This window comes from Leptodactylus fuscus, chromosome 11 (genome assembly GCF_031893055.1).
Source record: "Leptodactylus fuscus isolate aLepFus1 chromosome 11, aLepFus1.hap2, whole genome shotgun sequence".
In the NCBI taxonomy this organism is placed as follows: domain Eukaryota; kingdom Metazoa; phylum Chordata; class Amphibia; order Anura; family Leptodactylidae; genus Leptodactylus; species Leptodactylus fuscus.
This window is the reverse complement of record NC_134275.1, coordinates 208,265-232,944: the sequence shown is the minus strand read 5'-3', so window position 1 is coordinate 232,944 and position 24,680 is coordinate 208,265. Positions and strand designations below refer to the sequence as shown.

General features: G+C 43.9%; 1 protein-coding gene across 1 annotated transcript in view; it reads right to left on the bottom strand.

Moving 5' to 3' along the window:
* ZC3H12B (zinc finger CCCH-type containing 12B) overlaps positions 1 to 21,312 on the bottom strand; it is a 67,150-nt gene extending 45,838 nt beyond the window's left edge. The window contains exon 1 of the mRNA XM_075260579.1: positions 20,883 to 21,312. The gene's annotated coding sequence lies outside the window, so the exon portion shown is untranslated. The remainder of the gene's footprint in view (positions 1 to 20,882) is intronic.
* Between the last annotated feature and the right edge of the window lie 3,368 nt (positions 21,313 to 24,680).

The window sequence follows — 24,680 nt, the reverse complement described above, 5'->3', positions numbered from 1 at the left end:
CCCATCTCAAGGATCCTATGTATACAGCTAGCTTATGTAAATTCATGGGTTTCCCTAATACATTGTGTTTAGAGATGCTGCTTTGTTTGCCTGCTATGTAAGTATTCTTTAAACCTGTGTAATGTAATATACATTTACTGTGCACAGTATTTGATCTGCATGTTTCTATATTTCTAGTAATTACAATACATAATCTCTCTCTGATATGTCTATATCTACTGAGAAACTTCACAGAGTACTCTCTATCTAACAGTCAAAGCCAGCCCAGCAGCTTGTGGAAGAATACAGGAAGTGAGAAGAGACAGCAGCAAACTGGTAAGAGAGTCGATAAGTCAGGGTATATTCACACACGGCACAGCAGTGTCCTTTTTTCATGGTGGTTTTGCACATCAGTCGTCTGAATAAAGCCTTAGTCTTCTCCATGAAGGATCATTAGATAATGGGTGACAATACTGGCAGCACGTATCCCACACACTAATTACCAGTAATTACAATCAGGACAAAGCCGGCTTATCTCTGCTTTATCACTGGACGAATCTAGATCAATACAACCACTAGAACACTTTCCCTGGTGACCCATCCCCGGCTTCTGCATGTAGAATCCTGGGATCTCAACTTATGTGCAAGCGGGTAAATGAGCAAGCAGCATATGTTTCTACATGGAAGTCAATGTAGGAACAAATGCAGTAATTTAATGAGCGCCTCCTAGGTAGGTTTTAAGATTTCTTACAAAGACATGAGAGGCCTCTTTTCCCATAGCTGTATGTCCTGAATAATGGGGGGTGGCATTACAGTCATGGCCAAAAGTTTTGAGAATGATACAAATAGTAATTTTTACAAAGTCTACTGCTTCAGTTTTCCTAATGGCAATTTGCATATACTCCAGAATGTTATAAAGAGTGATCAGCTTAACAGCAGTTACTTGCAAAGTCAATATTTGCCAAGAAAATGAACTTTATCCCCCAAAACACATTTCAACATCATTGCAGCCCTGCCTTAAAAGGACCAGCTAACATCGTTTCAGTGATTGCTCCATTAACACAGGTGTGGGTGTTGATGAGGACAGGGCTGGAGATCAATCTGTCATGATTAAGTAAGAATGACACCACTGGACACTATAAAAGGAGGCTGGTGCTTGGCATCATTGTTTCTCTTCTGTTAACCATGGTTATCTCTAAAGAAACACGTGCAGTCATCATTGCACTGCACAAAAATGGCCGAACAGGGAAGAGTAATATAAAACAAAAACAAAGACACCGAGCGCACTAAGTGTAGTATTTGAGAGTACACAAATGATTAAAAACTGGGTAAGTATTAACGTGGACCAGATGGCCTCTCACCTTATGAGGTTGTGAACAGTCACAACACTTGAAATCGTATTAGGGTGAGAGCGGTAGCAGTTCAATCCATCACCGGAGAACCGGAGGATATACTGAAGAGGAAAAGGGGACCAAAGGTCCATTGAGGGAGAACCGCGCACACTGGTATGTTTAAGAAGATGGTAAACCAGGGTCCAATCACATAGGGTTTATTGGGTAATTAAAAATACAGCATATAGCACGTCATGTAATTGATTTTTTACAGAATGTCAAAACCAATTTTTGTTTTCCTTTAAATGTATACATATATATCTTTCAATATATGTTGATGCATTCTAATGGGTCAGACGCCCTCTTGTTTGTTTGATTATACCTTGATGGTCCCCTTATATTATTTTATGTTTTTATTTAGTACGTTTTATTGTATCATCCTACAGCTCTCGTTTTTTGCACTTGAGAAAGGGCCAGTGTAATGCCCGAAACGCGTCGTGCTATATGCTGTATTTTTAACTACCCAATAAACCCTATGTGATTGGACCCTGGTTTACCATCTTCTTAAACATACCAGTGTGCGCAGTTCTCCCTCAACGGACCTTTGGTCCCCTTTTCCTCTTAACAGGGAAGAGGATCGCAGCTAGAAAGATTGCACCTCAGTCAACAATCTATTGCATCATTAAGAACTTCAAGGAGAGAGGTTCCATCATTGGCAAAAAGGCTCCAGGGCGCCCAAGAAAGACCAGCAAGCGCCAGGACAGTCTCTTAAAAGTGTTTCAGCTACGGGATCGGGCTACCAGCAGTGCAGAGCTTGCTCAGGAATGGCAGCAGGCAGGTGTGAGAGCATCTGCACGCACTGTGAGGTGGAGACTTTTGGAGCAAGGCCTGGTCTCAAGGAGGGCAGCAAAGAAGCCACTTCTCTCCAGAAAAAACATCAGGGAGACTGATATTCTGCAGAAGGTCCAGGGAGTGGACTGCTGAGGACTGGGGTAAAGTCATTGTCTCTGATGAATCCCCTTTTTGATTGGGACATCTGGAAAACAGCTTATTGGGAGAAGAGGAGGTGAGCGCTACCACCAGTCTTGTCTCATGCCAACTGTAAAGCATCCTGAAACCATTCATGTGTGGGGTGGCTTCTCAGCCAAGGGAATCGGCTCTCTCACAGTCTTTCCTAAAAACACAGCCATGAATAAAGAATGAGACCAGAATGTCCTCCAAGACCAACTTCTCCCAACCGTCCAAGAGCAGTTTGGCCATCAACAATGCCTTCTCCAGCATGATGGAGCACCTTGCCATAAAGCAAAGGGGAGAACTAAATGGCTCAGGGAACAAAACAGAGAGATTTGGGGTCCATGGCCTGGAAACTCCCCAGATCTTAATCCCATTGAGAACTTGTGGTCAATCATCAAGAGACGGGTGGACAAACAAAAACCTGCAAATTCTGACAAAATGCAAGCATTGATTGTGCAAGAATGGACGGCTATCAGTCAAGATTTGGTCCAGAAGGTGATTGAGAGCTGCCAGGGAGAATTGCAGAGGTCCTGAAGAAGAAGGGTCAACACTGCAAATATTGCAACGCTGCATTAACTCATTGTAACTGTCACTATAAGCTTTTATTACTCAGAATATGATTGCAATTCTATTTCTGTATGTGATAAAAACATCTGACAAACACACATAAAAAACAGAGGGCAGCAGATCATGTGAAAATATAATATTTGTGTCATTCTCAAAACTTTTGGCCATGACTGTAGACCACCAAACTATTAAAGAGACCTGTTACCTCTCCTGACATTTGTGTTTAAGTAAACACTTGTATTCCTCATGAAATATCAATTCATGCCAATGTTTTCATAAGTTTCTAAGAGAAATAAGAGAGAAACAACACAACAAAGAGTTATAAAAAAAGTTGCTCCAGAACTGTTACTTTATGAGGCATTTTGGTATTTGGTTAAACAGACACGTGGTGAGAGATCCCCTTTAGTTCTGAGGTTTCAGACAACTTCTCTTATTGTTTACTCAGTCATTGAAAGTAAAACTGCACAAGCAACGCTCGCTGGTCCAGAACTGGTGGGAATTTTTTTTTAGATTTTTTTCTTTTAGAAACAGTCATGTTGTTAAAGGGGTATTCCCATCTCAAACTTCCTGAATCATGTGGATAGGATATCTGACAGATGGTGGCCTCCCCGACCCACCTGGCGAGCAGTCTGGTTGGAGACTGTGGTGAATTGAGAACCACAAATATATGTGGCCACCTGTCCATTCAATCTCTACGAGGATCTGTTCACGTCACACCCATCTCCTGCCCCCTCCGAATGAGAAAATAACAAAGCCAACACTATAAATTACCAGGAAACACCCGCCATCAGGTAGAAGCAGTCCTTACACATTCTTTGAGGTTATACCACACGACTAGAATTTTTTAAAGAAAATTTTTCATTGTATTCACATGTGACGTCAGAGTTATTTTTGTAACCTTTTGAATAACAAAACTTCAAGAAAAGGGCCCGACGAGTAAATTGGTGGTCGAGAATCTGCGCGCCTGAGAAGATGGCGAATACTCCCAGCTCATGGGGCCACTGGGCCTCACTGCAGGGGACAACACATCAATTGGGTGTGCCGGCTGTGTGAGTACACTGGGGCACTGTAGGGTGTGGGTCCAGGGATCCAACCGTGGGTGTGCGGGTAAGGCGTTTATGGGGCCAGGGGAGCACGCGGGAAGAGGGTGAGTGGGTTTTGGGGGACCAGGGAGGGCACGTGGGAGGAAGGGGTGCATGAGATGGCTTTGAGTAGCCCGGGGAGACTACGGTGCTGCGCAGGAGGGAGCCCATAGGGGAGGAGTTCACGGTGGGAGGGGTGGGTGCGAAAGATAACTTTGGGGGTGGGCAGCGGGGGGGGGGGGGGCGCAGGTGCATCGTCCCCAACAACAACCCACGGGCGAAGTCGAGGGTAAATGCTAGTAACTACATATATTGTTTATCAATAGCATGACATATATATATATATATATATATATATATATATATATATTGCACCATAACAATTTCCTTATCACACGTTGCACTCTAAGACTTGCAACAAAGTCGCCAAAAGGAACAGCACTTAAAAGAAGGTCAACATCCAGAGCTGTGAATGTAACAGTGACGTACACAAACACAATATTTCCCAAAAAATCAAATTTTATTCTGCGGAAAAAGATGAATGGCACAGCTATGGCAAAGCAGCCGGCCGGCCATTTCTATGAAAGTAGTGTTATCTCAATAATAGATACTAGTGGCTGGGAGCGGGAGGGGGACGCCGCAGAGGCCCAGCGCTTAGCAACCAAACCTTTCTACCTAAATACTTCTTTTCATGAGAGTCACGACTGACTCCTAGGACAGATAACATCATGCCGAGTACATCATTTTTTCTCACTAAAGTCCAAACTTTACATCAATAAAAGCAGCACGCCTTTATCCTCCTCATGAAATCATTTGCAACAGAGAGGGAAAACAGACGTCTACAATCCGGGGCCAGAAAAATTATCTTGTTAATATACTGAACACTCGAATAAATAGGAAGAAAGATATAAACAAATGATGTATTACAAATGCACATTACAGGGTGCTCGGAGCCAACCAAAGGAGTATTGTTTACCTTCAGAAGCTGAGGCCCGGTTCACATAAGTGCAAGGGTTTCCAATCAGGGAGTCTGCTTGGGGACCCCATGAACGGAAACTAATCCACAGAAAAAAAGCAGTTACCTGGGAAATCCATGGACCCAATAGACTATAATGGGATCTGTGTGCTCTCCGCACGGAACATGCAGACAGAAAAGAAGTTCACAATCTACTTTCCTGTCCGCATGACACGTGGGGAGACTGTGTGGAAAGCACACGACCCCCGTTATAGTCTATGTGGTCCATGTGCTTTCACTGCACACCCCTTGTCAATGTGTTCAGTAGTCCGCTCGGGGGGTCCCCATGCGGACTCCCCCGAACGGATTACCAATGCAGATGTGAACCAGGCCTCACACATATAATAGGTTTGATATAAGGTATCAATCTAAACAATCCAGGAGTCATTGCTCCGTGTGTGGATTGGATTCAATAAGATCAATAATTCAAAAATTCAAACAAGGCTGGATTCACATACAGTAGTTATTCTTGCAGATTTTATGGAGGATCAAAGCACTGAGGCCAAATGCTCTCGCAAATTACCCAAGAGCCGACATATCTAATGAATTTTTTTTTTTTTTTAATGCAACCGGATTGTGGCATTTTCTATTTTGCAATAAATAGATTTCTATGTTTGACAGCATTACACTTTATTTGGCATTTGTCTGTATATTATTCTCTATAATACTTCTCTGCCCCAAAAAAGTATGAAAAAAAAATATTTTTTTTTTTGAACAAAGATAAAAATAGATATAGTACCAATCAATTATATAGTAAAATAGCAAACAAAATAAAATATAATAATAATAAAATATAATAATAATAAATATATCACACAGTTTGTGCATGGCATGAAAAAAATAAACAATTACAGAAAAAAAAAAATAAAGATTGAAATGCAACAACGCAACAATAATGTGAATCATCTTATATGGCCCACACAAAAAAACAAACCAAACCGCAGCAGATCGTAGTGTATTCTGTTTTACCCATTACCCCAGATACAGTCTGATACAAGAATTGTAACATCCATTTTCTGTGATCCATCAGCAGAACAAGCAATAAACTGATGGATACAAATGGATCACTTTCCTTTATCACAGACTGCAATGACAAGAAAAACACAAGGTGCTAAGAAAACTAAAATAACTGAAATCTGATGGAAAGTGGTTTTTACCTTTACATTACATTCCAGGATGGAAAGTATTCCATTTGTATCCATCCATCTGACAGCTGTAATTTCTCCGACAGGACAATGCTAGTGTGAAACTAGCCTAAATTATATGTACCCCACAATGGCCCCAATATCAGCACCCTTGACAGTAAAAGAACAGTAATGGAATGAGATGATGGAAAGGAGGAAAATAAAATTGCCCAGCACTCAAGGTATAAAACAAGGCTGGCCTTTAAGAGGTTAAAAAACAAGGATACACATACTGTACCCCAGTACAGATCAGGGCTGCGGAGTCGCAAGGCCAAACTACTGACTGACTATCTTTCCGGCTTCTTCCTAAATGGCAGAGGCCGCAGTTGGAAGTTTTTATAAGAAACACAAGCTAAGTAACAAGAAAGTGACCACGTCTCAAACTCATGAAGGGGGGGGGGCGCTCCGCTCTCCAAAAATGCCATTTTATTACATCTCCCATAACTCTAGATCATCTTCATTTAATATTCTGCATTGTGCTGTTCCTTTGTCATATTGAAACGTCTATATATATATATATATATATCTATATATATATATATATATATATATATATATATATATATATATATATACACACACATATATACATTGACCAATAGGTATTGGCACCAACAGGTCCTTATAGATTGATGGTTTAGTGTTCCCGATAAGCCTATGGTAAGCCTCTTCTCCCTTGGGCCCCGTAAGAGGGCATTCACACGATGTAACGCCGCGCTGATTCTGGCACGAAAACTTGTGTAAAAATCAGCGCTGCAAAACAGAATCCCATTGACTTCAATGTGTTACGCGCACTAAACGGAACTCATTGAAGCCAATGGGATTCTGTTTTGCAGCGCTGATTCTACCACGAGTTATTGTGCCAGACTCAGCGCCTCGTTACTCCATGTGAATGCTCCCTAGTACTTGATTTGAAGCAAGGCACTACCACCCGGCTTTACCACACATGGGCTAGAATTCGAGCGCATGTGAATTGTAGCTAAGGAGTAATGCCCCTACATCAAGAGCGCATTTGTAAGTATTTGGGGGATTATGTAAATCTATTTAAGATAAGATAATCCTTTAATAGTCCCACAGTGTGGAAATTTCAGTATGTTACAGCAGCATAGTAATACAGATACAGGATAATACACAGTAATATTTGCTGGAGCTGTTTAGAAATAGTCATATTGGGGATACTAAGAAACCATTCTAGAAGTACATGGTGGTGGCCATTATACTGAGGGCATGAAGAGGGATTACCCTGTGAAGGACATCAAGAGATGGGTCCAAAGCCCCCAACAACATCCTCAGACCCCATTGTCTTGTCCGCCAGGATTACACTTGATGGGAATAAGTGCTAAACGCTGTTGCCATCAAATATGTCATTATTGCTGCAAGATGATCCAAAGCAGTCTTATTTTATAACTAATCACTACTTTGGGGGTACTAGGAGGTGAAAAGATTGGGGAACACTGGTCAAGGGCACAGATACCTAATATAGAATACTGTGCTGGGACTAGTCAGAGACAAATACAACAAATGAGGTGAAAGGAAAGAATTGATTTGTAAAGTGCTACATAAATAAAAACGTATTTTACTATTTATATGCCGATCACCAGAAGTATAAAATATACTGCCCCCTACTTGTCTAGCTTGGCAATGCAATACACAGCTAAATCCTTAAAGACTATATATAAATATACATCTACACTCACCGGCCACTTTATTAGGTACACCTGTCCAACTGCTCGTTAACACTTAATTTCTAATCAGCCAATCACATGGCGGCCACTCAGTGCATTTAGGCATGTAGACATGGTCAAGACAATCTCCTGCAGTTCAAACCGAGGATCAGTATGGGGAAGAAAGGTGATTTGAGTGCCTTTGAACGTGGCATGGTTGTTGGTGCCAGAAGGGCTGGTCTGAGTATTTCAGAAACTGCTGATCTACTGGGATTTTCACGCACAACCATCTCTAGGGTTTACAGAGAATGGTCCGAAAAAGAAAAAACATCCAGTGAGCGGCAGTTCTGTGGGGGGCGGAAATGCGTTGTTGATGCCAGAGGTCAGAGGAGAATGGCCAGACTGGTTCGAGCTGATAGAAAGGCAACAGTGACTCAAATAGCCACCCGTTACAACCAAGGTAGCCAGAAGAGCATCTCTGAACGCCGCACAGTACGTCCAACTTTGAGGCTACAGATGGGCTACAGCAGCAGAAGACCACACCGGGTGCCACTCCTTTCAGCTAAGAACAGGAAACTGAGGCTACAATTTGCACAAGCTCATCAAAATTGGACAATTGAAGATTGGAAAAACGTTGCCTGGTCTGATGAGTCTCCATTTCTGCTGCGACATTCGGATGGTAGGGTCAGAATTTGGCGTCAACAACATGAAAGCATGGATCCATCCTGCCTTGTATCGGTAACGGTTCAGGCTGGTGGTGGTGGTGTCATGGTGTGGGGAATATTTTCTTGGCACTCTTTGGGCCCCTTGGTACCAATTGAGCATCGTTGCAACGCCAAAGCCTACCTGAGTATTGTTGCTGACCATGTCCATCCCTTTATGACCACAATGTACCCAACAGCTGATGGCTCCTTTCAGCAGGATAATGCAATGCCATGTCATAAAGCTGGAATCATCTCAGACTGGTTTCTTGAACATGACAATGAGTTCACTGAACTCCAATGGCCTCCACAGTCACCAGATCTCAATCCAATAGAGGAGCATCTTTGGGATGTGGTGGAACGGGAGATTCGCATCATGGATGTGCAGCCGACAAATCTGCGACTGCAACTGTGTGATGCCATCATGTCAATATGGACCAAAATCTCTGAGGAATGCTTCCAGCACCTTGTTGTATCTATGCCACGAAGAATTGAGGCAGTTCTGAAGGCAAAAGGGGGTCCAACGCGTTACTAGCATGGTGTACCTAATAAAGTGGCCGGTGAGTGTATATGTGCAGTGTATCCGTATACCGTCACAGTAGCTGAAGTAACACTCACAGGGTCAATACCTTCTCATGTTCCTGCTCGTCACAGTCAATATTCTAATTCAATTAAGCACTAAGTTACATTGTATCAAGAAGACTGACTATATTCACATATTGGAGCTAGGAACATATCTCATATATACCAGACGGAGCAGGAAAAATCCTTTACGGGCTGTCCTGACCCCATCAATTATTAACCACAAATTCCTCGGGAGTCGTCTTCACATTAGAACCAGTGCACAATACAATTCTTCAAGACCTGACCCTCCAGGAAAGGCCAGAGATCAGCAGTCATGCTGTATGGACACTGCATAGTGGGACTTTGGTGTGAATGCTAAATCTATTGGTAAGCCATATTGGCACATCGTTAGGACAGGTCACCAGCGTTTAACCATTAAGCAGAAATAAGCAGCCCGGGTGCCCTCATGATTGATCCTGACTGTCTGGTTCTGTAGTTGAGCTGCAGCACCAAACACGGCCACATGGATGGTGCGGCGACCATTTCTTCAGTGAAACCCTTATTTCTGCCAGTTATGGGGGTACCAGTGCTTGGATCCTCGTCTTCCATACATTGGGATAGGCCAGCAATACAGAAACCCCCTCTAAGTAAAAAAAAAAAAAAAATAAAAAGGAAAAGAAGGCCTTTATGAATTGTGAAACAAAACTAAGTTTTTATGCATTTGGCATTTTTTTTCTCAAAGATTTCTGAAGGCATTAAATCCGATTTCTCTATGTTCCTGATGCCGAATACCTCGGAACTGGTTTGTTCCAGCAACTATCAAATCCCATAGGAATTCTGTGACATTTATATCAAAAATAGTCTACGGTCGTTCCATGTTCTGCCGAATCCCAAGAACTGTACTATACTTGAGTGGATGGGACGAATGGATTTATCGAAAACAATATTTTTACAGTAAATCCACATAGAAGCGTGTGTCAGACTATGCAGTCAGCATTCAGGATCATGTAGAATACAGGTTCAGCAACATTAGGTCTAATGATTGGCTCAGCCCACATAATGATGGCTTCCAACGCACGTATGTGACAGCTACACTTGATACGTGAATGAGCGCGTCTTACACGTGTGTTCATAGAGAACTAGCTCTGATGCCAGACTCATCGCCATGCAAAAATGTTCACATTCTCAAAAAAAAGACTCCGATATGCTAATCCTATCTAATAAGAAATAGAATAGACAACCTAAAGATTATGTTTAAGGTCTATTACTTTCTATACAATGTGTGAAATTGGAAAAAATACAGTACGGTCAAGGCACTAATCCAAAGTTAAGTCTTCCAATAGAAGATCTGAGCAAGCGTTTTATTAGGGCCTTGACCTGAGGATGTCATAGAGCCTTCATGTTCCTGCATTACATATTTGGCCATATATCTCAATGGTTAGCTTTTCTTGCGGTGGTGATAAATTGCTTCCAAGGAAGAGAGACAGACTATCAATGGATACGATTTTCCAGTTAGCCCTATACAGCAGCGAGCCTGAAGCACAACCTTGTGGTTATTACTCAACATTACAGGAATCACATTCCTCGTGTCATTGATCACTTGTTTTACCCGGCAGAAAGGAAATTAAGCAATCCGAAGGAAAACAAACTACACGATACATTGGGGAGAATTTACTAACCTATTTCTACACTTTTCCCGTGCGTCAGCAGAGAATGGATTAAAAGGATTATACCATGAAGAATATATATCCTTTATCCATAGAATAGAAGGTAAATCACTTCTTGGTTGAGGTTTAACCACTGAGATCCCCACTGGTCCTGAAAACAGGGGGTGTCTCGCCCCCATTGTGTAAACAGATGAGCCCCTGGAGGGTGCCATTCAACTATCTGAGGTGTATGGTTTACTAGCATCTGCCCACGACTTTGTCCGTGGGTTGGTGTTGTCATTGAGCCGCTGTTATGTAGCCAATTGCTGGTGCGGATGATACACCCACTCGCACGTGTCGGCTCTGTTTCATATCCCTGTAACTGCGCTGTATACCCAGGTGTGCCCTGGAAACCCCTAAACCCACCTCGCACGGAGCCTCCCCTCTCGCGTACTCCCACTACCACCCCTGCACCCCCCCCCCCCAACACCAACCCCTGCGCCCGCACCTCACGCGTGTACTTGCGTGCCTATAGTTGGGAGAGTGTGCTGCGCGCACACTGGGGTACATTGCTGAATTGGGCCTTTTAACGCTGCAGTCCTCCTCTGTTGTCGCCAAGATGGTGAAAGGTATGGTGCCGAACTGCAGCTCTGTTCCCCCTGACCCTGCCGCTTCCCTTCCCCCCTTTGTGCATGGCCGGCATACTTACAGTACACAGGAGAGCAGGTGGACGCCGCGTGCCCCCAAAGCCAGGTTGCATGCTCGCCCCGATCTATCCTACACATGAGCTGCCATGTTTTTCACTCTGCTCTGTGCTGGACTGCATCCTCCCACACCATAGCGCGCTCCAAACGGCGAGCACTGCAAGGGCCTGTGATGACCTCATCTCAGGTACTTCCAACCGAACTTCGGTGCTCGCAGTCGTGATGCCCGGCCACCCACAGGGATAGTAAGTAGCCTATATTCTATTCCAGCTGACATTCTATGTCTGTGTGAAATTTGAGGACAATCCATGTGGCGGTGTAGGCGTGACTGAGGAACAAACATCCAAACACACAAACTTTCACATTTGTAATATTAGTAGGATAGAATTTCCAATGGATAAAAATCAGCCCATAGTCACGTGATGGACGCCCCGCTCCATGGTCACGTGATGGACGCCCCGCTCTATGGGCACGTGATGGACGCCCCGCTCCATGGGCACGTGATGGACGCCCCGCTCCATGGGCACGTGATGGACGCCCCGCTCCATGGTCACGTGATGGACGCCCCGCTCCATGGTCACGTGATGGACGCCCCGCTCCATGGTCACGTGATGGACGCCCCGCTCCATGGTCACGTGATGGACGCCCCGCTCCATGGTCACGTGATGGACGCCCCGCTCCATGGTCACGTGATGGACGCCCCGCTCCATGGTCACGTGATGGACGCCCCGCTCCATGGTCACGTGATGGACGCCCCGCTCCATGGTCACGTGATGGACACACCGTTGCTCAGCTCATTACAGTGCACCTGTATATATCACATGTCCATGGTCACAACAAGCAGAGAGCTGGAAAGCTATTGGAATTGAAACAGAAAGTATATTGGAAAATTGTAAAACTTTTTATGATGCAAACAATGAGATTTGTCTCTCAATATTGGTCTGAAACTAAAGAACCCCTTTAAGCATGTAACATGATAAAAGGAGCGTCTCTTTCTGCTCTTTATAATGGAGGTAAGACATGTGGAATATCTATTGTGCCAGGAGAAGCTGCCACCTGAGCTCCGGAGCAGAAATGACTCATCTGTCAGGTAGTAAGTACTAGAGGATGACTCACAGGATTAGCCGCATGCTGGGAGATTTCTCCTAAGTGTTCGGTGCTGGGGATCCGTTTCCTGCTCTTTAGTACCAAAAATTAAGAAGATGCTCAGAAAGAAAATGTCTAAGTGGGACCAACAACCATTGAAGGGGTTGTCCCATCACAAGGATCCTATCTATACTGCTAGTTTATGTGGATTTAAGGCTTTTCCTAAATGCATTGCTATATCAAAACTGCTTTGTTTGGCCGCTATCTTAATTTATTCACTTCATTGTTTGCACTCCATTTCTATGGCCCTTGGGATTATCTGCTCATTTGTCAAGTGATGTAGCTGCCTGCTCTGGGGGGGGGGGGGGGGGGGGGCGGGTTGGGGCTGAGAGCAGCTCTGAGCTGTTTGTGTCTGATATCTTCTCAGATAGGGGAGGTGAGAGCTCTGAGATTTCTGAGCTCTTATCAGTCGGTTTAATTGAATTTGGCTGATAAGGGCTGAGATAGGGAGTCCGTTACCTCTGTATGTAATGCACACTAACTCAAATCCAGCTCTGCTACATCAGCTTCACACTGTGGTAATTCATTTACAACCAATCCTGTGCAAGTGAAACCCCGCCCACCTATGTGCCGAGAAAAGCAGGAAGTGAAGAGAGCACAACAGCCTGCAGGTTAGTGAACAAGCGTCATGGGAATACCCCTTTAAGGAGTCAAGAGAATAAGTACCATTATGTCCAGGCCAACAGTAACCATTACTACAGAGACTGGGTCACCGTGATAATAATGATTATTATATTCAGGTGCTTAACCTAAGACATGCTCAGACACTTCTCCAGCTGACCCCGATTTCTGTCCACTTTTCCAAAAGTGGTGACCAGATAGGAATATGCAGAAAATGATAAACAGCTATATGCCAAAAATGTGCAACTTTTGCACCAGCATACTGGTAAATCTAGTTTATTAAATTTTCTTTTAAAGGGATCCTATCATTAAAACTCAATTTTTTTCTGCCTACCACGTAGGAATAACCTTAAGAAAGGCTATTCTTCTCCTACCTTTAGATGTCTTCTCCTTGCCGCCGTTCCATATATAATCCAGTTTCCGTTGGTATGCTAATGAGTTCTCTCACAGCATTCGGGGTGTCCCCTGCGCTCAAACAATACTGGGGACGTCCCCAAAGCTGCAAGAGAACTCTCCAGCGCCGCCTCCATCTTCTTCAGGAACGGGTCTTTTTCACATCTTCTTCCGGCGATGGCTTCAAACTTCTAGGCCTCAGGCAGCCGACTGCGCATGCCTGCCGGCCGCAAGAAGAGGGCCGCTTACAATACTGAGTAAGCGGCCATTTTCTTGTGGCCGGCGGGCATGCGCAGTCAGCTTTGACCTAGGCCTAGAAGTTTGAAGCCACCGCCGGAAAAAGACCCATTCCAGACGAAGATGGAGGCGCGCTAGAGAGTTCTCTCACAGCATTGGGGACGCCAATTGGGGACTCATTAGCATACCGTCAAAAACCAGATTATATACCGAATGGCGGCGTGGAGAAGAAATCTAAAGTTGACCATATAGCCTGGAACGCCTCAACAGTATGGTTAAGTGTGGCTGTCAAGTTCTCCATGCTGCGGACATCCTTAACTCGGGCTACAAGATCAGAGCCAGGGGGAGGAGAGGCACTCTTCCATCGGAGAGCAATGAGAGTTTTGGCTGCGGCACAGAGATAAAGAAACAATTTAGAGGTGTGCTTACCCAGATGAGCAGGGGGGAGATTGAGGAGATAGATGAGGGGATCTAAAGGGACACCTTGGATAAATAGAGCGTCTGTAAGGGACTTGACCTCCAGCCAGAATGGACAGATCCCTGGACAGTCCCAAAAAATATGATACAGGGTACCCACTCCTGCCCGGCAACGCCAACACTGGGAAGAAATGTTAGGATTAAGGGAGTGGAGCAAGGCCGGGGTATGGTACCAGTGCATAAGTAGCTTGTACTGAGTCTCCCGGAACCTAACACAGGTAGAGGATTTAGCTGCACGGGACCAGATCATTTGCCATTGGTTCGGGGAGATCTGCCTGTTCAAGGCCCCAGACCACCTCTCCATATTATTTATGCGATATGGGGCAAATAGCCTTTCTTAAGGCTATTCCAACATGGTAATTGAGTTTTATTGATAGGATCCCTTTAAAACTTTTCCATCTGCTTAACACTCTCTGATGAATGTATTTGTCATGAGCAAGGGGAAGATAATGCATCATGGTGATAGCAGAAGTACACTAGCAGTGGTAGCAAACGCTGCCGGGTCGCTACCAAAACTGGAGGATGGTTACCTCCGATCCCTGGCAATATAACCATTTACATTCCACAGTCAACAGCAACTGTGGCATGTGAAGTGCTTGGTCTAATCTGTTACACTGATATCTATAATACCTTGCAATACAGAAGCATTGCAGGGTATTATACAAGCAATTGTATATTCTTGTACATTTTGTCTCCTAAAAAAGGGAGTAAAAACAGATCAAAAAGCTGCAGGTTCTGTGCTGTTTCATACAATAGGGACCTGGCAGAATTGATGACTCTGATTGCCGGTATTTAACCACTCAGATGCCATGGTCAAATGCGACCACGGCATCCGAGTGGTTACTTTCACTTTCTATGTGATGTTCGCTAACGGGCTACTGTGTTTTCTCTCAATTCCACTTCGTTTTGAGGGTTTTTTTCCGCTTCCCAGTACATTGTCCAAAATAATAAATGGTACCATTTTGAAGTACAGCCTGTCACATAAAAACCAAACCGTCACATGATGACCTAAACACAAAAATTAGAAAGTTATGGCTTTTGCTATGTAGGGAGTAAAACATGAAAAAAAAATTGAAAAATGTCTGCATCTGCTAAGGGTTAATGTCCATTGTTCTCATTAAGAACAGGATGAAAGCAACGGACATAAAGTAACTGATGTAGACGTAACCGCCTCTGTTTGTATTCATGTTAAAAAAATGTCAAAAAAAATGACACAAATGTTACATGGTGGCTCAGTGGTTAGCACTGTATCCTTGCAGCGCTAGAGTCCTGGGTTTGAATCCTACCAGAACAACATCTGCAAGGAGTTTGTATGTTCTTTCCGTGTTTGCGTGGATTTCCTCCCATTCTACAAAGACATACTGATAGGAAAAAAAAATGTATATTGTGAACTCTCTCTATATCCCTATATGGGGCTCACAATCTGCATAAAGAAAAAAAAAACATGACACAAACGTCCACCACATACCACATACAAACATGCATCATCCTCTATTGTACCGCGTCTGGGTTACAATCACGGTTTATAGACCTAATCATCCACGAAAAGTAAAGACCCTGGGGCAGGTATAGAGTGAAATTCTGCTATAGGATATTATAGGACACTTCAGTCTTATACAATACTAGCTTTTACCCACAACTTCGTCTGCGGTGATTTGAGAATTGGGCGGACACAGACGTGTGAAACTGTAAAAGTGCTTTAAAAAGTTTGGTGGGCTAGCAAATGTGATGTGTTGTATTGTGTATGTAGTGATACAGACAATGTGATGTGTTATATTGTGTATGTAGTGATACAGACAATGTGATGTGTTGTATTGTGTATGTAGTGATACAGACAATGTGATGTGTTGTATTGTGTATGTAGTGATACAGACAATGTGATGTGTTGTATTGTGTATGTAGTGATACAGACAATGTGATGTGTTGTATTGTGTATGTAGTGATACAGACAATGTGATGTGTTGTATTGTGTATGTAGTGATACAGACAATGTGATGTGTTGTATTGTGTATGTAGTGATACAGACAATGTGATGTGTTGTATTGTGTATGTAGTGATACAGACAATGTGATGTGTTGTATTGTGTATCTCGTGGTACAGACAATGTGATGTGTTGTATTGTGTATCTCGTGGTACAGACAATGTGATGTGTTGTATTGTGTATCTCGTGGTACAGACAATGTGATGTGTTGTATTGTGTATCTCGTGGTACAGACAATGTGATGTGTTGTATTGTGTATCTCGTGGTACAGACAATGTGATGTGTTGTATTGTGTATCTCGTGGTACAGACAATGTGATGTGTTGTATTGTGTATCTCGTGGTACAGACAATGTGATGTGTTGTATTGTGTATCTCGTGGTACAGACAATGTGATGTGTTGTATTGTGTATCTCGTGGTACAGACAATGTGATGTGTTGTATTGTGTATCTCGTGGTACAGACAATGTGATGTGTTGTATTGTGTATGTAGTGATACAGACAATGTGATGTGTTGTATTGTGTATGTAGTGTTACAGACAATGTGATGTGTTGTATTGTGTATGTAGTGTTACAGACAATGTGATGTGTTGTATTGTGTATGTAGTGTTACAGACAATGTGATGTGTTGTATTGTGTATCTCGTGGTACAGACAATGTGATGTGTTGTATTGTGTATCTCGTGGTACAGACAATGTGATGTGTTGTATTGTGTATCTCGTGGTACAGACAATGTGATGTGTTGTATTGTGTATGTAGTGATACAGACAATGTGATGTGTTGTATTGTGTATGTAGTGATACAGACAATGTGATGTGTTGTATTGTGTATGTAGTGATACAGACAATGTGATGTGTTGTATTGTGTATGTAGTGATACAGACAATGTGATGTGTTGTATTGTGTATGTAGTGATACAGACAATGTGATGTGTTGTATTGTGTATGTAGTGATACAGACAATGTGATGTGTTGTATTGTGTATCTCGTGTTACAGACAATGTGATGTGTTGTATTGTGTATGTAGTGTTACAGACAATGTGATGTGTTGTATTGTGTATGTCCTGATACAGACAATGTGATGTGTTGTATTGTGTATGTAGTGTTACAGACAATGTGATGTGTTGTATTGTGTATGTCGTGGTACAGACAATGTGATGTGTTGTATTGTGTATCTCGTGGTACAGACAATGTGATGTGTTGTATTGTGTATCTCGTGGTACAGACAATGTGATGTGTTGTATTGTGTATCTCGTGGTACAGACAATGTGATGTGTTGTATTGTGTATCTCGTGGTACAGACAATGTGATGTGTTGTATTGTGTATCTCGTGGTACAGACAATGTGATGTGTTGTATTGTGTATGTCGTGATACAGACGATGTGTTATATTGTGTATGTAGTGATACAGACAATGTGATGTGTTATATAGTGGAAAGCTATATGTAAATGTGAGTGAGTAGAGTGAGGGCGACTCCTGAGGTGACAGTAAGGAGTGTGCAGGCAGGTTGAGGCAGGAAATACCAGGCAGTGTGTGTGAGTCTATAGCTGGGGCTAGGAGTCCTGCTTTTGTGAGTCTCCTGCTAGGAAGCCATGTTGTTTAGTGGCACCAAAAGTAGCCTGTGACTCAATCCCAAGGGAAAACTATGTTTGTGGAAAATTGCACGCAAATCCGTCCAGGCGTTTTAGCGTGATTGAGGAACAAACATCCAAACTCACAAACTTTCACACTTAGAATATTAGTAGGATGTCTGTGTCGATAGAATTGATACTTTGTTATCTGTATGTGACATTTTTATTACAACTTGTAGCAATCACTTGTTCTTGTCTTTTATCTTTTTTGAGATCTATTATATATCAATTTCTTAAACCTCTCTCCCTCCTTGGAAGGCACTTAAGAGTATGTTCACACTCCGATTTTAGATTTTTAAATAGATTTTAAAACTTTTTTTTTTTTTTTTTAAGTAATTAAAGCTGTTTTTTGAAGCATTTTTTTGGCTCCCGTTTGGGGAGTCCGCTTTGGGACCCCCCTGAATGGAAACCTATACGCATTAAAAAGCGGTGACCTGGGAAACCCACGCATAGACTATAATGGGGTCTGTGTGGTTTCTACACAAAACATGCGTTAAAAAAAAGTCCTGCAAGCGGCACTTTTCTCTCCACATAATTCATGCGGAAACCACATGGACCCCATTATAGAGTATGGGGTCTGCGGGTTTGCTGAAGGTAACCGCTTTTTAATGCTTATAGGTTTCTGTTCAGGGGGGTCCCCATGCAGACTCACCAAACGGAAACCCAAATGCAGACGTGAACCAGGCCTGACACACAAGGTTCTGTTTCCTAAAACACCTAGCACTTTTTAAGCTTTTTTGCATTAAAAACAGTTCAAAAACAGTTAGTGAGTTTGTTCTGCCTCCCATTCTGGTGGAATCTGCCTGAAGATAGAGCAGGAAACAAACAGGACAGAACAAAGTTTCCATCTGCTTCTTCATCCTGTAAATATTCAGTCCGGAAAAAGAATGGACTAAACAAGGCAGCGTGAAAGGAGCCCCGAGCTGTCTTGAAATCAATCCTATTTATTGTAAGTTAGCCATTAAGATGGATTAGAACTACAAGGCTATTTTGTTTCTTGTGTTGAGAGCAATAAACCTATAAGATGAAACAACACAGAGCAATGAAGATGTCTATCCCTCCTTGGGTCGTAACCACTTTCTCCAAAGCAGTCTGACCTTCCAGGAATGATTGAGTTAATTGTCTCTTCCCTGGTCTCAAGACTGTGCAGCTTATTGCAGCTTTCTCTTTCTGTCTGCTTCCTCCTCTTCCCTGCCACCCACATAAGTTGTAAGAGGACAAGAATCTGTGACTTAGCACAATTGGGTTACATATGCAGCAAGCGTGACTATGATTCAGTCTTCAGTGCAGAGATGCTTGTATTATTTGTGTTAAGGGCAAGATGGGCACATAGATAGCGGAGGTGGCGGAGAGTTGTGTTTGCCAGGGAAACGCACATCTATATGCACAGAAATAAAATGAGTCGCTGCCACGCCAACAAAACAGAGAATTTGTAGTATTTAGGCTCCATTAATATGACAGATTCTGAGCGCAGCAGATTAGGAATGAAAGACATGTAGAATTTACTCAGATATGTATACGACTTATACAGTGCACCAATAAAAGTCACAAATGTATCTTCCTGCTACGGGGATCGAGCTAGAACTACAGCACAAGCCCATTGGTAGACCCACGCTGCCACCCACTGATATCAATGAGCCCCACTTGGGATGTTCACGGGGGAACCTACAGTAACTCTTCCTCTAGTAAAGCTGGACCCGACTGTGATAAGACAATGGGCTAGTTTGTGTTGACAACTAAAAGAACCTCCTTGTGTTCAAATACCATAAAATACACATAGTATGTGTGCCGTCATAGGTAGGGAAATTAAAAAATGCAATTCTAGAATCAAAGATGCAAAATGTTTGATGTCTATAAACTTCTACTCAAAGACCGAGCTGCAAACTTTTATTTCTGCAACTTGTCGGACAATGTGCTATGATAATCTAAGATGACCGCCCAAACCAAATGTCTCAGACCCCCAAAGCAGACTGTGCACGGAGCAGTCTGACAACCTGGAGCTGGAGGAACTAGTCCAGAAAGATTAAAATGAGGGATTTCATAACAAACCAAAAAGTTGCCTAACATTAGATGAACGACCATGTTATGTACATGGGTGTAAACCTTTTGGGTCTCAGACAGGTAAGTAGCTGCCAGAAGGGCGTCACAGTGGTTTTCTGCCCCGTTCCTATATATATATATATATATATATATATATATACACACACATGTTTATAACGGAGTCAGGCAGCTATAAAACAGAAATAACAATGACCATGGTAGTGCATGGAGGCTGATGGACACTCAATGGCTAATGCTGTGAGAGGGAAAGGGGTAACCCTCACATGACTTCTTAAAGGCACAGCCCATTCAAACTAAAGGAGACTGAAGTCCATAGACATCATGGGGCACAGACCATAATTCGGGGCACAGACCATAAATTGGTGCACATGTGGGAACATTAAAACACTGTCCGTAATCTGTAACCCGAAGCCCATCAGATGTTACAACACTACAATGGTCGTCCTGGGACAGGTTGGAGAACAGCCCCATCACATTTAGGACAGGCTGGGGTACATTCTGTAAGTACAGGGTGACATTTAAGGAACAAGACACCAAGTCAAGCGACAACTCTGATAGGTGACAACTCTGATAGGTGACAACTCTGATAGGTGACAACTCTGATAGGTGACAACTCTGATAGGTGACAACTCTGATAGGTGACCCCCCCTATAGGATGGAGAAGTCTGAGTAGCTGATGTCTATGGAGTCAGAGTAAAGTTCATGTTATGGGCACAGGTCAGCTGACAGTCACTACAGGGAGGGGGGGACAGTGGTCGGGGCCCCTGCTGCACCCAATGTCACCCCCATGAGCAGGGCAGAAGGCGTTCCCATAGGGCCACACTGGGAGAGGGAAAGCCATAGAGAGGGGCATTAGCAGGCACAGCTGCCCCCTCACAGCGCACTCACCGCGGCCTCTCCACGACGCTCTTCATCCCCGGGCTGACAGTAGACAGATGACAGAGACAAGTGCAGGGCGGCCGCTGCGTGTACATGAGAGGGCTCCGATGCGACGCTGCAGCGCGGCTCTCCTCCTCCTCCACAATACCAGGCACGACACAGGCCGGACAGGCTTCAGCCAATCCCCGGAGAGCTGAGCACACGCTGGAACCGGCCTTCATCGAGGTCCGGGCCCGAGGCCCTGAAGCGCCCTCCCTCCTCCAGCTCACCGAGCAGCCCGAGCCCGCGGCATCAGCTCCCCAGCGCTGCCTGCAGCTGCCCACACACCGCCCGCTCCAAGTATCCTAGCAACGGCGGCCGGGCCTGCGACATCTGAGGCGCAGCGACACCTAGAGAGGGGAGGCGGTACAGCACTGGCTTCTGCCTCCAGTCTACGCGATAGGCTGTCCAGGGTCATAGAGCAGAGCAATGGACTGCAATGGCATATACTGACATAGGACTGAGGCTGTGCCAAACAGGCAGAGATGCAACTGGGCCCCAGTAATAGTAATAGAGCCCCTACCTTAGAATAGTTGTACAGTCATGGCCAAAAGTTCTGAGACTGCCACAAATCTCCTCTTGTCACATGATCTGCTCCCTCTGGTTTCTGTGTGTTTGTCGGATGGTTTTATCACATACAGAAATAGAATTGCAATCATATTCTGAGTAATAAAAGCTTATAGTGACAGTTAGAAGGAGTTACTGCAGCGGTGTAATATTTGCAGTGTTGCCCCTTCTTCTTCTTCAGGACCTCTGCAATTCTCCCTGGCAGCTCTCAATCACCTTCTGGACCAAATCCTGACTGATAGCCGTCCATTCTAGTACAATCAATGCTTGCATTTTGACAGAATTTGTAGGTTTTTGTTTGTCCACCCGTCTCTTGATGATTGACCACAAGTTCTCAATGGGATTAAGATCTGGGGAGTTTCCAGGCCATGGACCCAAAATCTCTCTGTTTTGTTCCCTGAGCCATTTAGTTCTCCCCTTTGCTTTATGGCAAGGTGCTCCATCATGCTGGAGAAGGCATTGTTGGTGGCCAAACTGCTCTTGGACGGTTGGGAGAAGTTGATCTTGGAGGACATTCTGGTCCCATTCTTTATTCATGGCTGTGTTTTTAGGCAAGACTGTGAGAGAGCCGATTCCCTTGGCTGAGAAGCCACCCCACACATGAATGGTTTCAGGATGCTTTACAGTTGGCATGAGACAAGACTGGTGGTAACGCTCACCTCGTCTTCTCCCAATAAGCTGTTTTCCAGATGTCCCAAACAATCGAAAAGGGGATTCATCAGAGAAAATGACTTTCCCCCAGTCCTCAGCAGTCCACTCCCTGGACCTTCTGCAGAATATCAGTCTGTCCCTGATGTTTTTTCTGGAGAGAAGTGGCTTCTTTGCTGCCCTCCTTGAGACCAGGCCTTGCTCCAAGAGTCTCCGCCTCACAGTGTGTGCAGATGCACTCACACCTGCCTGCTGCCATTCCTGAGCAAGCTCTGCACTGCTGGTAGCCCGATCCCGTAGCTGAAACACTTTTAAGAGACGGTCCTGGCGCTTGCTGGTCTTTCTTGGGCGCCCTGGAGCCTTTTTGCCAACAATGGAACCTCTCTCCTTGAAGTTCTTGATGATGCTTGACTGAGGTGCAATCTTTCTAGCTGCGATACTCTTCCCTGTTAGGCCATTTTTGTGCAGTGCAATGATGACTGCATGTGTTTCTTTAGAGATAACCATGGGTAACAGAAGAGAAACAATGATGCCAAGCACCAGCCTCCATTTATAGTGTCCATGGTGTCATTCTTACTTAATCATGACAGATTGATCTCCAGCCCTGTCCTCATCAACACCCACACCTGTGTTACTGGAGCAATCACTGAAACGATGTTATCTGGTCCTTTTAAAGGGGCTCTATCAGCAAATTCATGCTGATAGAGCCCCACATATGCGTAAATAGCCTTTAAAAAGGCTATTCAGGCACCGTAAAAGTTATATTACACTACCCCCCAGTTTTAAAATAATAACCTAAAAAAGAATGTGATCTACTTCGCGAGCGCCGGAGGAAGACGGGACCCGAGGACATCGGAGGAAGAAGAGGCGTGGATGAAGAAGACGACACACCCTGAATGCCCGCCTAGCATGTATGATGCGTAGGTAGATCACATTCTTTTTTAGGGTTTTATTTTAAAACTGGGAGGGGGGGTAGTTTAATATAACTTTTAAGGTGCCTGAATAGCCTTTTTAAAGGCTATTCACGCATATGTGAGGCTCTATCAGCATGATTTTGCTGATAGAGCCCCTTTAAGGCAGGGCTGCAATGATGTTGAAATGTGTTTTGGGGGATAAAGTTCATTTTCTAGGCAAATATTGACTTTGCAAGTAATTTCTGTTAAGCTGATCACTCTTTATAACATTCTGTAGTATATGCAAATTGCCATTAGAAAAACTGAAGCAGTAGACTTTGTAAAAATTAATATTTGTATCATTCTCAAAACTTTTGGCCATGACTTTACATGGCTGAGGGACCTTTGGAGACCCTTAGGCTAAGACCCCATGGTTCGATCTGCAGCACTAAAGTGCTGCGGGAAAAACCGCAGCGGGAACACATCGCGGTTCTTCCCGCAGCGCTTTAAACAGAAAGTTCACAGAGTTCTCCTCTGCGGACCATATAGCATTATATCTACAGGGAAGCCGCCGGCATTTCCGTACATATAATTGACATGCTGCGATTTCCAAAAATGCACCAGTTTTGGAAATCGCATTGTGTCCGTGCTGTGGTTTTTACTGCATGGAATTCGCATGAATCCCATCCATTTTGCAAGTACTGTAAAACGCCACGATTTTTCCCATGGCATTTCCGACCCGTGGGGCCCTGGTCTTAAAGAGGTTTTCTGGGCAAAAAAAAATATTTTTAAAATAGGCTGGAGAAGATGAAACAAATTTTAAAAAAATAAATAAAAAAACCCCATACGTGCCCCTGGTGCTCCGGTGTCCTCCCAGTGTGGTCCAGTCAATCAGCAAAACCGGCTGTGACATCCCAGATCCCTTCCACTAAATGAATGGCCTCAGCCGTCAATGGCCGATTATTTTATTTTTTTCACACACACCCCCTTCCTTCCAGCCTATTTAAAATATAAAATTTTTCCCGGACAACCCCTTTAAAGTCCAGGGCTCAGCAGTAGCTGCTACTAAAGTGCCCCCTATAGCTTTACCTCTGCAAAAACCAAGGTCCCTGGAAGCACAAAGGGTGAAAAATGGTGGCGGCTATAGAAAAATAGGAAATTACCTGACACACAAAAACCAAAGATTTTAATAAAATGATAAAATACCTCCAGCAGACGCTTCCTTACGGATGGGATTGAGCGACACAATAATGCCTGGTGAGACTCCTGCTGTATGTCAGCCATCGGTTGGGTGCAGTTTCTCTGGCCAGCACTCGTCGGTCTCTGTCTCTCAGTTTCAGGGGTCTGCTGACTCGGGGCACATTCCGACAATCACTTCGTAATCACATAGGCCACTGATTTGGGGTAATACAGTTTGCTTGCTATGTCCCTTAAGGATCGACCATTTCTGTGATACTCCACAATTACCCCTTTCTCGAAATCGGACAACTCTGCACTTGGTGGCATCTTACATGTGACTAATGCCAATGCTGTTTCCTATGTAACGGCGGAAAGCGCGACGTACATCACGACCGCAGATATCTTCATTTGCATGGGTGTCCAAATACTTATTGGTAGACAGTGTAGTCTACACAAAATGTTTGATGTCTCAGTTCCTTGG